This window comes from Lissotriton helveticus, chromosome 9 (assembly GCF_964261635.1).
Source record: "Lissotriton helveticus chromosome 9, aLisHel1.1, whole genome shotgun sequence".
NCBI classification, from domain to species: Eukaryota; Metazoa; Chordata; class Amphibia; order Caudata; family Salamandridae; genus Lissotriton; species Lissotriton helveticus.
The window spans coordinates 560,442,303-560,457,341 of record NC_136070.1 but is presented as its reverse complement, the minus strand read 5'-3'; positions in this window follow the sequence as shown (position 1 = coordinate 560,457,341).

Below are 15,039 nucleotides of genomic sequence, written 5' to 3'. Positions count from 1 at the left end.
GAACCAGTAATCTACCCGCCATCTCTCCATATTCATACCTCTCTCTTTGATATATGTTTGATATGCCTGGGTCACTTGTACTTGAAACAGACTATTAATTTCTGCCTTAGCTATTGCTATCTCTTTCCTGACCTCACCTAACCTCTCCGGATTTCCCTGGCCAAATAAATCAGTATGTTCTGTCTCTTATTGTGCCAGTGTGCTCATAAGCGCATTGATTTGGTCCTTCCTATGTTTACGCCGCTGACTAGCAAAGCTTATTATTTGTCCCCTGAGACTAGCTTTATATGTATCCCATACCATCGCACAGGAGGTACTGTAGCGATTAATATAAAAAAAATCTCTTGTTCAATCTTTAATCATCTTTAAAAACTCTTCATCCGCCAGTAGTTTCCTATCAAAAGTCCATGGGCGAGGCTGTCCTTCCCCATCCTGGTAAGTTATTCCCAACATGAGAGGATTGTGGTCTGAAATTGTTTTTGTACTTTCTGCTTTCCCGAGAATTTGAGTTGAAACCAAAAAGCAGTCCAGACGTACACTTTTTTTGATGTGGACATGAGAAGTATGTCAATTCTGGATCTTTATCATTTTTGGCCACCCATACATCCTCTAATCCATGACTAGCCTTAAGCATATTTATTGCACGATTCACCTTAGGTTTCCTGCCAACATACCCCAAATCTGTCATCCGTGAAATGCCAAGATGGATATTAAAGTCACCCTATAGAATTAATGGGGTTGGCCACGTAGCTAACTCTATCTCCAACTTTACCCAGATTTCTGGATATTCCTGATTTGAGGCATAGATAGTCCCAATTGTCAACCCTGTGTTCAATGAAACAATTGCCCATCGACCCTTCTTATCTGCTAAGGTATGTTTGCTCGTTCCTACTTTATGTTTAATAAAAATCGCTACTCCCCTAATCATAGATGTCTGTGAGGAACAGCATGCCAAATCATAGCCATTTATCTAAAGTACCGCCCGGTTACCCCAAGAGATATGTGTTACCTGTAAACAAATAACTTCTGGGCTAATATATCGCAGAATTTCATATATCTAGTCTCTTTAGCCCTGTCATTAAGCCCTGCCACATTGACTGTGCAAATCTTTAGCTTACCCATATCCTTCACCTCGAAGATCCCATCTTACCTGCTCTATACTCATTTTTCCCAATTCTTTGTTTCCTCCTCATTTTCCCTATGTACCTTGTTTGGCTTCCCCCCCCCCCCCCGCCCGCCTCCCCCCGACCTCCCTGCCTCTCACCACCCTGTCCTGCCCTCCCTCCTCCCTCCTCCCACCCCCCATTTCCTCCCCCTGGAAGCAACTAAACCGATGGGCTAGTTGGCGATGAGGCAGCATTACACAATGTCCATAATACACCCCCACCTGTTAACCTCTTGTCTTTTGTCTAATATTATCGTCTTATCATTCGGTTGCCGTAGTTACATCTAGACCAGGAGTGGCAATTACAGAGATTGAAAATATGGAAGAGGAATTTGGGAAAAGATCAGGCTAACGACTCAATAAGGGTTAATGTTAACAAAAGCTTATAAAGCGCACGGTCACCAAAGGTTTCATGGCACTGATCCTGTGTAATATCGTTGCGTACGCACTATTAGTAGGCTTGCTCAAACAACCATGTTTTCAAAGCCCTTCTAAAACCCAAGAGGTTAACACAGCTCCTGGTTGTCAATGGGAGAGAATTCCAAAGTTTGGGGGCAAGGTAGGAAAACCTACAGCCTCCCTGCCGCTTGAGTTCGATGGCTGGGATGGTCAGTAGGTGTAGGTGGGCTGATCGTAAATTGCGCCTAGGGACATGCTTTGTGACCATGTCGTTGATGAACTTTGGGCTCTTGCAATGCAGCGCCTTGAAGGCAAGACAACCCGTTGTGCCACAGGCAGCCAGTGAAGTTTTTGCAGACAAGGCCTAGCAGATTGCCATCTTGGCTGTTTGTAGATTAGTCTTGCCGCCTGATTCTGAACTATTTGTAGACGATTAAGCAGAAACAGCGGCAGACCAATATAAAGAGAGTTTGAAAAATCAAGGCGTGAGAGAACCGACGCTAACACCACCTGTACAAGGGCTGGGTGGGTCAGCAAATGAGCGATCTTCCTGATTTTTTGCAATTGGAAGAGACTAGTAGAGAACACTGCACCCACTTGTCCTCTGAGTGAGAGATCTGCGTTTATAGTGACCCCTAAACTTTTTACAGAGGGGGAAGGAGAAGGGGGGGCCTAATTTGCTTGGCTAGAAGTGCGGGCCCCAACAGACATCGCTTTTCCTGGGCAACACAAGTTCCGGATTGCTCGGGTTGAGCTTCAGATGGTTAAGGTCCATCCAACGCTGGATATGGAGCATAGTAGTTTTGAATTCCGCAGCGGAATTGGGAGAGTCCAGAGGAAAAACAAGCTGGAGGTCGTCGGCGTAGTTAAAGATGGTTACCTTTCTGTTTTTTGATGAGTGGATCAGGGGCCTAAGGTAAAGATTGAACAACAGAGGGGAGAGGGAAGAACCCTGCGGAACCCCACAAGAAGTGGACACATTGGGGGCAGTAAAAGCGCCAAGGCGTACTGCTTGAGTTCTGCCTATAAGAAAAGACTTGATCCAGTTGTAAGCAGGTCCTTGTATACCTGCTTGTTCGACACGGTTCAACAAGGTGTTATGGTCGACCGTGTCGAACGCAGCCGACAGGTCCAGGAGCACCAGAGCCTGGGGGGTCCCCATGTCAGCCTTAGCTCTCAACGTATCAAGTACCGCAAGGATTACGGATTCCCTTGAGTGGGCCGGCCCGAAGCCAGCTTGATTTGGCTCTAAGTATTCTGATTGTTCGATGAAGTTAGAGAGGCACCTGGCCACATGGGCCTCCATGATCTTGGCCAAAAAGGGAGAAGGGAAATAGGGCGATAGTTGGAGGGGTTCACGGGGTCACCCCCTGGTTTTTTTTAACAGTGGGACTACCGTAGCATTTTTGAAAGCACTTGGTGCCTCCCCCTTACTGAGGGACTCATTCAGGAAAGGGAGAATACTATGAGGCAGTGCAGAGAAAGTGTCCCTAAGGACAGGAGGTAGGCAGCAGGCATTGGGAGATCCGTATTTAACACAGGTCATGAGATCTAATAGTGTATTAGTACATTACTGTAAAGTAGTTCAGGCAAAATGGGTAAGACTCAGATAATATGCTCAAGACAGTGTGTAATACAAGGCCAGCGACAGACTGACTCTGCTATGTATTTGGGAGTAAGGATAAGATTTAAACTATATATGCTATGGACAAATAATCTTGATCCTATACTTAAGGATATTAACGATGAGCGTCGGCGAATAGATAAATTACATTTAACTATGGTTGGCATGATAAAGATGTTAAAAATTAAAAATGTTCCTAGAATTTTGTACTTGCTACACTCTATTCCTCTCGAATTGCAACCTAGTATGATCCAGAAAATGAATGCTATGTTTTCAAACTTTATTTGGAACTATCACAGAGTAAGACAGGCTTAAGAACATTAACTCTCCCTCGGGAGAAAGGCGGCTGGGCTGCCCCGAACATACTTTTCTATTATTGGGCAGTTTCTCTGCAGCAGATGGGTATTCTCTTGGTAGAGCAGGGGATGGGTGAAGAGGATGACCTGCACTCTATATATCAGCTTGCTATAGGAAAAGGAAGCAGAAGATTTGTTTCTTAGACAATGGGAGGCGAGTTATTATAAGAACATTAGTTTTAAATGTATCAAAGCAGCTAGGACGGTCTGGATAAAAGCTTGTACGACTTTGAAAGTTCCCAAACTTAATAGATATAAGCCGTTATGGGGGTCATCATTGTTCCCAGTAGAAATAATGGATGGTATTGCCAAGGACTGGGAGCGGGCAGTAATAATACGGGCTTTGTGTTTATACAGTGACAAAGCACAGATAATCCCCTTCTTGGATTTAGTAGGAAAGTTTGAAATTGACAAAGGGACATTGTTTAAATATATCCAAATGAAAGGGTGTTTAAAAACCCTGGAAAGGGGATCATTTAGTCTAGGAGCAATACCTATACTGGATAAAATACATCAGGGGGGCGCTCGGATTGGGGAGTTCTATAACATACTATTGGAAACTATACCAGATGATTTAGGTAAAACAGAGACACGATGGGCAGAGAAACTTGGGGATCCAGACGGAGATCTAGATACGTCATTGGAACTTGGAAGGAATACCCTCTTGGTGGCTAATTTAAATACGCAACATTATAAAACGATTTTTGATTTATATTATACCCCAGCCAAGCTGTATAAATGGGGGAAACGAGAATCAGATAAATGTCCTAGCTGTTACCAGGGCCCTGCTGATAATATTCACATGTTCTTTTCATGTAACCTACTTAGGACATTAAAAAAGGGAATTGAGAATTTTTGGCAAGAAACAACCAATTGTATGATTATTATCATTCCTACCATGATGCTATTTGTGTATGATAGTCGAGTTGATAGTGTATATGTGATTTAATGTACCTTGTGGCAAAATAAAAAAAATTACAAAAAAGAAAGGGGAACATGGAGGTTAGCTGGTACTTCTTTCGTTCTGCTTAATCGGTGGGGGTTTCTTCAGGAGGGGCATCACTTCAGCGTGTTTCCATTCCTCAGGGAAAGAGGCCAAGGTGATGGAGGTGTTCAGGACTTTCATGAGCTTGTTGCCAATCGTCTTGCTCCCGAGGTTGAAGATGTAGTGGGGACAGAGGTCCATGGGTGCTCCAGAGTGCACAGAGTTCATGATGGCGATTGCGGCTTGAGGTGTGAGAGGGTTCTAATGGGTGAGCAGGTGTATGGGGTTTGTGTTTGTGGGTGCGAGCCGGCTGATGCTGTCAGAGGCAGGGGGTTGATGTTTTCATAGATGAATGAGATCTTGTCGTGGAAGAAGTCTGCCAGGGTGTCACGCAGTTCTTGGGCAGGGGTGATGTCATTCTCGGTGGCTGTGGGGTTGGTAAACCTCTTCATGGTGAAGATCTCCTTGCTGCTGTTTGTGCTGGTGTCTACATGGTTTGCTAGAGCGTTCTTTGTTTCTTTCAGGAGGCGGTGGTACTGGCTGAGTGCAGTCTTGAGGGTGGTATGGCCTCCTGTCTCTTTGCTGGTGCACAACTACCTTTCAAGCTGCCAGCAGTTGCATTTGGTGCAATTCAGCTCTGCGGTGAACCAGCTGGCTCTTCTGGCAGGTCCTTTGGATTTAGCTTGGTGGGGGCGACTGTGTTGGCGCATTCTGGGAAACGTTCTTCGCTGCCTGCTCTGGATTGGATGCTGTATCTGCGAGGTGGGAGTTGACAGCGTTGTTCCACTGGTCTTTATGATATCTTTTTCCAGTTTCAGTATGTGGAGCTGGGGGGCATGGCGCCAGTGTTGGTAGGTCATGAGCTGGTGAAGAAGACGCTGTAGGGGTGTGTCCGGGTGAGCTCTGGGACTTGACTGTACTTCCTGGAATTGAAAATGGCTTTGAGCATGTGTCCCACAATGTAGGTATGGCCGGTGGCAAGTTGCTTGAGGCCGATGTTGCTCATGCTTTCCAGAAGGTCGACTGAGTTGGTGTCACTCGGGTCATTCAGGTTGAAGTGATCACCTAGGATGATGTAGTGCTCAGAGTCGATGGCGATTTGGGAGATGAGGAAGAGGATGGTGTGCAGGAGCTGGGGCATGGTCCTGGTGGTCTGTAGGTGAGGGTATCTCCGATGGTACTTTTTCTGTCTGTGTGAAGTTGGAAGTTGAGATGCTCCATTATCGATGTCGAGTCATTTGAGGAGGTCGTGCAGTGGATGGTGTCCTTGTAGATGATGGCAATTCCACCTCAGTGTTTGTTGGTTCAGTCAGGGTGAGTTATCTTGTAGGCTTCAGGGGTGGCAATTGCGATATCCGGCGTAGAGGCAGGGTTCAGCCAGGTCTCTGTGATGAAGATAAGTCTAAGGCAAGATTGTGTCCCAGACTTCCGTGGCGTGTTTGGCGAACAATCATGCGTTCAGTAGAATACACTGGAGTTGTGCCGTGGAGGTCTCGGTCGGCGTGGTGGATGTACCGGGAACTTGAGCCTATAATTGGTTAATTTATAACAATTTTGATAATACACCAAATACGAAGTTCCACGTTTTGGTTGCTCGTGGCCCATTGCCTCTAAATGGGAGGCAATGGGTCACAAGCAGGCCTGTCCCAAGCCAACAATGCCCCCCTCCAATCCTCTGGACAAAAGAAGAACTTATTTGGCCCAGATAAAGATGTGCTCAGCATTACACAACATGTAACCAAGAAGTGACCGGTAGAAAATCATCATAAACAGTGTGGATAACAATTGAGAATGAGAGTAGAGTGTTCAAATCCTGCGCTGGGTGAGTCATCACATTGAAGTATGAATCTTCTAAGTGATGCGCCAGAATTAGCTCCTCCTACGTACTTCCTTCGGAACAGGCTTCCTAATAGTAGGACATAGGACAAATCAAAACAAAGGAACAAGGGAGAAAATTAAAAGATGTATCATCCATTAACTGTTACATCACAATATGTGCATGGATGCAGCTAGCAATCAACTTAGATAAGCTACAACATTGACACAATCAGCCTTGGGAGAGACTGTATATTCTGCAATAGTAAGATAGAGATAAAATTGATCTATGAGAGAAGGCAAACAAAGCAAAAGAACCATCTTGGTTGATCGCTCATGTTGCCATGTCTGAGGGGGTCGAAGAGTCCAGGAAGGATTGCAGGTCTACTGGATCATTAAAGGTCATTGTTTTCCCCTTCACGATGATATTAAACTTTGTGGGGCTGCAAATGCAAAGGGGATAGAGAGTTCTCCCAACTATTAGCGGAGTGCTTAAAAGTCTTTCATAATGGATACCATTTCCTTGGAGTAGTCCTGGGCAATGTTTATCTTGGAGTCATTCAATTGTATGTGTTGGACCTTCCTCATGTGTGAGAGTATCATATCGGTATGAGAATATCGTAAAAGTCTGTTAGAAGCAGGGTTATTTTGTGATTTGACCATTAGGACTATATGAGCCCACTTTATTTTGAAGTCCCTCTCAAACATAATTCCAAGGGTACATGGTATCCAGGATTCCAGGAATTCCACACACGAGTTTGCATCCCGTTATACATTTTCAGGGAGGCCAAAGTTCTACAGGATGCCTCTGCAATTGTAGTCCTCAAGTACAGATCTCTAGTGATCATCTTTACCTTGTTAATTATTGCATCTGCCCGTTTCTTTCCAGAGGTAGATGAGTCTTCTAAAATATCGATTCTGGTAACCACTTCAGGTATTCTGTCTGCTAAGCCCTTGAGATCGCTGTGCAGCACTTGTATGTCCTGGTGTATGGCATCAGCGCTAGTTGTTGTGTCTTGAGCTAGATCATGCAGGGTTCCAAGTCTCTGTAGGCTAATGTCCAAGCTCGCACTTGAGTCTGTTCTAGGTTTTACCAGAGTCCGTTAAAGGGGATTCAGCTTTGGCGCTTTTCAGGCAGTCTTTAGAGTCTCTGGCATCCCTGTTGTCCTTGGAGCCCTTACCCCTGTGGTCTGCCATTTTATGAACACATATGGTTGGGGGCTGCGTATATATTTAAGTAGACCGGACTTAAAAAGGGCACGCCGGGTGAAGGCTGCAGTATAGCTGTGAAAGCAATTATCCATCCAGTGGACTGGGGGTGGCAGGGAGGACTGTCTCACAACAACAGATTAGCAGTATGTAGTGTGTGTCGATGAGCATACCGGTAAGGATGGATTAGAACCTTACTGTATAGTAGCAGGTGACATAAGCAGGAGAGCAAAGACCCAAATAGTTGCAGTGCTCCTGGACCTACGTGTCCAAAATAGAAGGTCCGTCATGTTCCAAAGCAACTGGGCATTTAGAGCCGATCCCTACGGCAAACGCTGGTAATCGCGAGTCTGCACTGCGACATTAGTGCTGCAGCGGCAGTACGGAGTACTGGAGAAATAGGGGTTGGGTTGGGTGCCGACAGCTCATGTAGCAGGAAAGGTGGCTTGAGTGCGCCCAGATAGTATAATGGTCCCCCCACAGGACAGGTATTTCAAGGTGGGGGCCCTACAAGTCCCTACCGCTGTTGATGTCGTTGCTCCTTCCTGGCAATCGCACTGTGTACTATGCTGGTGTCTGAAAAATCTGGCGAAATTCTCCAAGCTCTGAGGGCATTTTAGGTTATAAGACCATAGTTGTGAAGCACTTACTCTCTCCGAACTCAGAGTGTGCTTGTTGGTTGGTAAAGGTGCCCTTGACCTGCGATTATGAGAATTAGAAGCAGAGCAGCTGGATCATTCCTCTCAGGTTCAGACCATGACTCCCACCCAGAACTGTTTTTGAGTGACCACAGATGAGGGGACTGCTTTTTACCCTGGCTACACTTGCAGGTGAGCACAGAGGCTCTGCACACAAAGAACATTTTCCCCATATCGGATTTTCGAAATAAGGTGCACTGTGGGTTTGTTTGCAGTAGGGCAAACGGGAAGTGCTGCAAAAGTGGGTAGGGTTGCCCCCGAGAAATGTTACCCATTGGTTAGGGAAGAGCCAGGAGTCACACCCACCCGTAGCTGGTGCCAGGCATAAATGTGGCACCGCAAGGCACCATTCTTAGAACACTCTCTGAACTTGAGGAAGAACAGAAGTCAGTTGTTAGACCTGAAGGGCGGACCTGCTTCCACATGTACCCAGACAAAGAATTGGACTCAAAGGCTCAGGTGAACACCTGTGTGGCTAGAGGAACACAATAAGCTGCAAGAGGCATTTTTTCCTCAAGTGCTCAGCTGGCAAGTAGTAACTGGAGCTGGACAAGACCCTGCTGTTGGCCTCTGCCTGACACACTCAGAGGCACCAAGAGCCTTTTCTGAAGCGTATTGCTATGGTTGTTTGGGCACCAAAATAAAGTCTGGAAACTTTTGGAAAAGTTTTTTTCCAGAGCCCGAACAGGATCCGCTGGAAAAGTATTCAACTAGCAGTTCCACAACTGGCTGCACCTGCAGGGAGGGTATGTCTTCTCGAAAATCACGTTTTTTATTGTGTTTAGTCTTTCACCTTTTAACTGCTATGGTATTTTTTTAACGTTTACACATTTTCTTTAAGTTATGCCTGTCTGCTGTGTGCCATAGCTGCCAAGGGTTGAGCTCAGGTTTAAATTATTGAAACTTCTGACTGCACCTACCAAGCTAGTGACATTTTTTAATATATTTTTTTTTAAAGAGTTTTATGTGCCACAAACTAGACCCAACGGTATTAGAGTGCTTTACTTGAGCACCAGTTGCGTTACAGCGGCCAATTTCTTCGGTCATCCCTTTGCACAGTTTAGAAACTTCAGAGACTCTAGGAGGCCACTGGACAACAGTCACTTTACCTAACACTGGAGTACCATTCCCCTGCACTTCTAGGTTTACAATTGTGTCCGGATGCTAGATGTACCACTTTAATAGCAATGTACATTACGCATTGAGCCAGTTATGGATCTGAACCACTCTTCCTTCAGAAAAAAACAGAAGGCCTACAACCATACCATAGCTCTTTCATCTCGCACTGGCTGAAACTCCTCAGTGCAAACATCTAAACTATGGAACTCAAATCCTGGAAGAATATATCATTTATAAAGTTCCTGGGTACACCGACTTGTTATATTCGATATAGTTACCCTAATATAGGTCCAGGGAACATTGTAAATTTTCCCTACATCAGTACACACTCTTGTAGTGTGGCCTAAGGCCTGCTTTGCGCACATGTTTTGTTAGCATGGCTTGCTAGAAGTTTAAAAGCCATTTGACCTTTTGCCGCTTTTGCACACGACACGGCATATAGCTGTTTTTGTAAGTTAGGCTTCGTGAAGGTCTACACATGAGAAAAGGTTTGTTTTCAACATCTCTAGACTTACATCGTGCCCCTAAGTCTGCACAGTGAGTGCTGAAGCCGTCAAGGTTATCATAACATGGTTGTTCGACATGATCGAGTAACACTTTTTAGACACAACAATTTGGCAGCTGTGCGCCAACTGAGATTCTGGCTTCCTTATTATTGCACAGTTACCATGATTTCACACACTTGGAAGATTTTCCGTTTCCAGGGATGCAGAGAGCTTTTGCTGATCCTGAAGTGATTTACTCTTGCTGAGCTGAGATGTAATGGGGTCCCCCATACAAGCCTAAGAGACCTTCAATAGTGTATACACATAGTTCCTAGATAGGGAGGGTGTTTTAACTAGGCACTGTATGACTGTTTTCACCATCATTGTAATATGATTTCTCCCTTTGTGTTTTATGGAATTGTAACAATGCTGACCATATTATTTGTATTTATATGTCTGCTTATGTTGGCAAAGATACTGCACCTGAGATCACAAAGTTAAAATAAATATTTTAACCTTACCCGTGTCTCTTATTTACTCCTGTTGCGGACTGGTATGAGTGTATAACAAAAGAGTGTTCTCACTTCTCACCATTCCTGAGTTGGTCCTAAGTCGCATGTTCTAGGTTGTCTAATCATTGGTTACTTTGCTATTGGACGAATGTGACACTGATGCTTGCTGGTAGGAGTTTTCTAGGTACTGAGGTGAGTTTCTGGTACACCACAATTCACTGATGTCCTGGGTCTCTGTGCACAGTTCTGTGTAGGAGCAGGATCCTTGCAACACTCTCACTATTCAGGTATGGGGGTTGGACTAAATCCTAGCGGGATTCTGGGCTCTTAGATTCTAGGCTATTAGGTTCACTAGCTCTTTTGCACTACTCACATGCTAGGTACACTTAGGTACAACTAGACAGGCATCTTAGGAGTATGCACTTTATTTGATAAATGCATCTATATACAGGTATAGGTTTGTGACCAATGCAAAATGGTAGAACAATACTATTTCTTCTTATTCACTGTACTGCTGGGTCTATATCTCTGTTACTGTGTTACAGTCGTAAGAGCGCACTTATTCTACATGAGAAGAACTACTGCACAATAAATTCTTATTGTAAACACGTTTGACTGTTTTTTCTCTGTATCTCTCTGAAAGTAAAAACAAGCAAGCAAGAGTGACTGGATGAAAAGTAATATATTGTTTCCATGAGTCTGAGTTTATTGCGTTTTAAAGTTGCACAAACTAATCTTCCTGATAACAGGAGATTCTAGTGGCACTGCGAGCTAGCTAATGCGAACTAAAGGCTACTATATGCGGTACACAGAGTCAGCCTGCCACCAGACCCACAGTATATGTTATCCGTAACCGTTGTAGGTCCTGCATGACAGGGTACTTTTTGGGACTACACTACAGACTGGTGTGTCCCCATGCTAGAAACAGCTACATGCATGGCTGGGCAAGGCAGGAAGAGATCACATCTGGTAGAGCCAGGTTTTCAAGCCTCTAAAGAGGACACTTTAAGATGATTCCGCGTGGAGTGGAGACAGTAGTGTATTCCAATTTTTGGCTGCCAAATAGCCAAATGAGCACGCACCCATCCTCACCTTTTGGATTTGTGGGACTTTGAGCAGGAGGGCTCCTGTTGATCACAGATGACTAGTAGGATTGTAGGGTGTCAAGAGATCATGCATGTAGCTAGGTCCTTTTCCCTGTAGACTCCAGTGACAGAAGCACAAGGCTTTAAAGAGGATTCTTTTGTCAACAGGCAGCCAGTGGAGGGTATCAAGGGCTTTCACCGAGGAGGCGCTCTTAGGTAGGTTAAGAACTAGGTGAACTGCCGTATTGTGAATGCGTTGTAGCCACTGGAGACTTTTATGTTGCTCCCAAGTAAAGAACATTTCCATACTCCAGTTGCACTGTAACAATAGTGTGGACTAGGGTTTTTCTGGCTGAGATGGGTAGGATATCCAGAGTTTTCTTTAGCATTTTGAGGATTCCAAAGCATTTCCCAGTAACCTTCCTGGTGTGGGTCTCAAAGGATAATTTGGAGTTGAGCCAAACTCCCAGGTTTTTTACTTCTCCTTTGGCAATAGGCAAGGGCCCCAGCCTCTGGGGCCACCAAGCTGAACACAAGATGGAAGGGGTCTTCCCTATGACCATAACCTTGGTTTTACTGCCGCTCAATTTCATGCAATTGTTTGACATCCAAGAAGCTAGTTCTTTTGAACAGGAGGAGAACTGGGTGCCTGGCTCATCGGAGTCATGGGATAGAGTGACAACGAGCTGAGTGTCATTCACATAGGACACATTGGTGAAATTGTGTTTTTCCAACATCTCTGCCAGGGGGTGATGTATAGGTTAAAAAGGTTTGGGCTAAGATTTGAGCCGTGTGGGACCCCTTGTGGGAATGGCATTTTTTAGACATATGTCGGTGCTGAGCAACCTGAAAGCTATGATACTGTAAAAAGGAGGTCATCCACTTTACAGCTGTTCCATCCAGCCCACCTGACCATAGTCGCTGTAGGAGCAGTTTGTGAGATACCGTGTCAAAGGCAGCACTGAGGTCCAGCAAGACCAAAACTGCCATCCGACCAGCATCCACATGCCTACGTCATGACTCTGTAGCAAAAAGTGGTGCTGATTCCGTAGAGTATGAGGCTCTGAAGCCTGATTGCATAGGGTGGAATAGGGTATGCTGGTTAATAGGAGCAACTAATTGCTTGCTCACCACCTTCTCTGCTATTTTAGAGAAGTAAGGTAGTAATGAAATGGGACAGAGGTTATCCAGCAGACCTGGGTCAGCTGAGGGTTTTTTCTTGAGGGAGAACAATAGCTTGTTTCCATTTCCTCGGGACTACCCCACATTGAAAGGATAGCTCCAGCAGTTGCTGCACATAAGGTAGTGAAAGGTCTAGCCCTTCCTTTATTCTGCTCAGCGTCGCTGGGTCCATTGGGGAGCCAGATTTGATACTTAGGGCCATGCCCTTCAAATCTGCCAGTGAGGTGGTCAGAAATTCCAGCAGTTGGTTAATCCTCGGCTCAGAAGTGCGTGAGAAGACCATTCCAGGCCTCATCAGGAAAGGAGTACTATATTTTGGATACCTTAGATTTAAAAAAGTCAGTGATCTGATTACACAGCCATGGGGAACTGGTAGGGGGTGCCAACATTCTCTCTAGACAAGTTCTCCCATCAACAAGAGAATAACGTTCCGTCTCCTCACCCACGCTCACAAGGCCCTCTACAAACTAGGACCGGAATGCCTCAACACACGACTGTCCTTCTACACACCCACCCGCCAACTAAGATCCTCCAACCAAGCGCTCGCCGCAGTTCCGCGCATCCACAGATCCACCATGGGAGGAAGATCCTTCTCCTACCTGGCGGCCAAGACCTGGAACTCTCTCCCCACTCACCTCCGCCTCACACAGAACCACATTTCCTTCAGAAAGGAACTTACAACCTGGCTATTCGATAAATAATGCACCCCCTCCTACAAGCGCCTTGAAACCCTATGGGTGAGTAGTGCGCTATACAAATTTCTGAACTTGAACTCTAGAGAGGATATGTCTTTAAGGATGACAAATAGTTCCTCAGAAAAGTTTTCTGCCTTTTCTATTTTCTCCTTATAATAGGTGGTACCTGTTTTTTTCATAAGAGTGGTACTTTTTGTGCTAACTTAGAAGCATCCTTATCTTCCAAGAAATCATTCTGCCATTGGCGCGTCAGCGTTTGCAGCTTTTTTTACTGTTCTGAGCTCTTCATTATATCACAGTGCTGATTTGGACCGTCTCTGCGGGGTGTTCGTGTTCCATGGAGTAACTACATCCAGTGATTCCATGATCCACTTATCCACTGCTGAGTTGGCAGTATTAATCTGATTTCCCAGTAGGGGCAGATTGTGCTGTATGGCACGAGTAAAACTCTCATTATTGAATCTTGGCCATTTTCTACATGGGAAGGTGGGGCTTGTGCCAAGCGTGCAGAGATGTTAGGCTAGTGGAATATAGAAAGCTACAAGATGATGGTCTGACCAAGGAATAGGAGTCGGGGACTCAACCACGACCTTTCGGTGATTAGAACAAATGGGGTCTAATATGTGACCCAACCAATGTGTCGGGTCCGTGGATTTGAGTTCTAGCTGTAAGGTGGCTAATTCTTTACATAAGAATTGTGCATCACTCTTCATGCGATCGTCAAAATGTAAGTTTAAGTCCCCCAGCATCGTTAAGTTGTTATAGCGTAATGCCGATTGCATCACTGTTTCAGCAAGATTAGAAGTGAAGTTAGTGGCCGGCTCCGGGGACGATATATCAAAAGGCTATTAATCGTAAGATCATTTGCCACCTTTATGGTGAAATAAGCTGCTACAGCATTTTCTACATTAGTTTTATCCATGGTGTATTTTAATGACAGATGGAAGATGATGGCTACTCCTCCTCCGTGCTTGATAGGGCGTCTTGTCTGAGGATGCCGTAATCATGAGGAAGAGCTTGTAGTATATCAGGGGCAGAATCCTCATTCAGCCACGGTTCCGTAAGGAACATAGCATCAGAGTCATTGTCAATAATTTAACCATGAATTTCGAGTTTATGTTTGCTGAGTGACCTGCAGTTAAGAAGTATAACTCTAAGTTATGCTCTTGCTTGAGCGCGGTCTTAGGTAATTTAGATATAAAAGGGTAGTGAGTGCAGCACAAGTTTCTGCCTCTGCAGTCAGCGTATGGTAGCATGGATCGAGTAACGGTGTCTCCAAGTCTTTTAGTACTTTTGCCGAGTACTTCAGGGCTTGACCGGTCTTAAAACGGGCAGGCGGGGTGGCCCCTGGCCCCAGACGGGCACAGACGGGCTCGTCTAGGAACATCTGGAGTTTCAGAGAACATTAAAAGAATGGCTTCTCTCACACACTTACTAAAAAGATAACTATTTGAATGCAGAATTAGGTGTCTATGCACATTTTTCAATGACTCTTCATGCTTACACGAAGCAACAACAGTACACCATGATCAGAGAATGTATCCAACCCTCACCAAATATCTTGTTTAAACTCAATCAACACTGTGAGAAAGGTATATACTCCAGGGCGCCAGTGAATCAGATACGATGCGGTGTGCTTTCAGGACCTCATCACAGGGTTGAAACGTTTTACAAAAAATACATTATAGTTTAAAAATGACTGGAAATTAT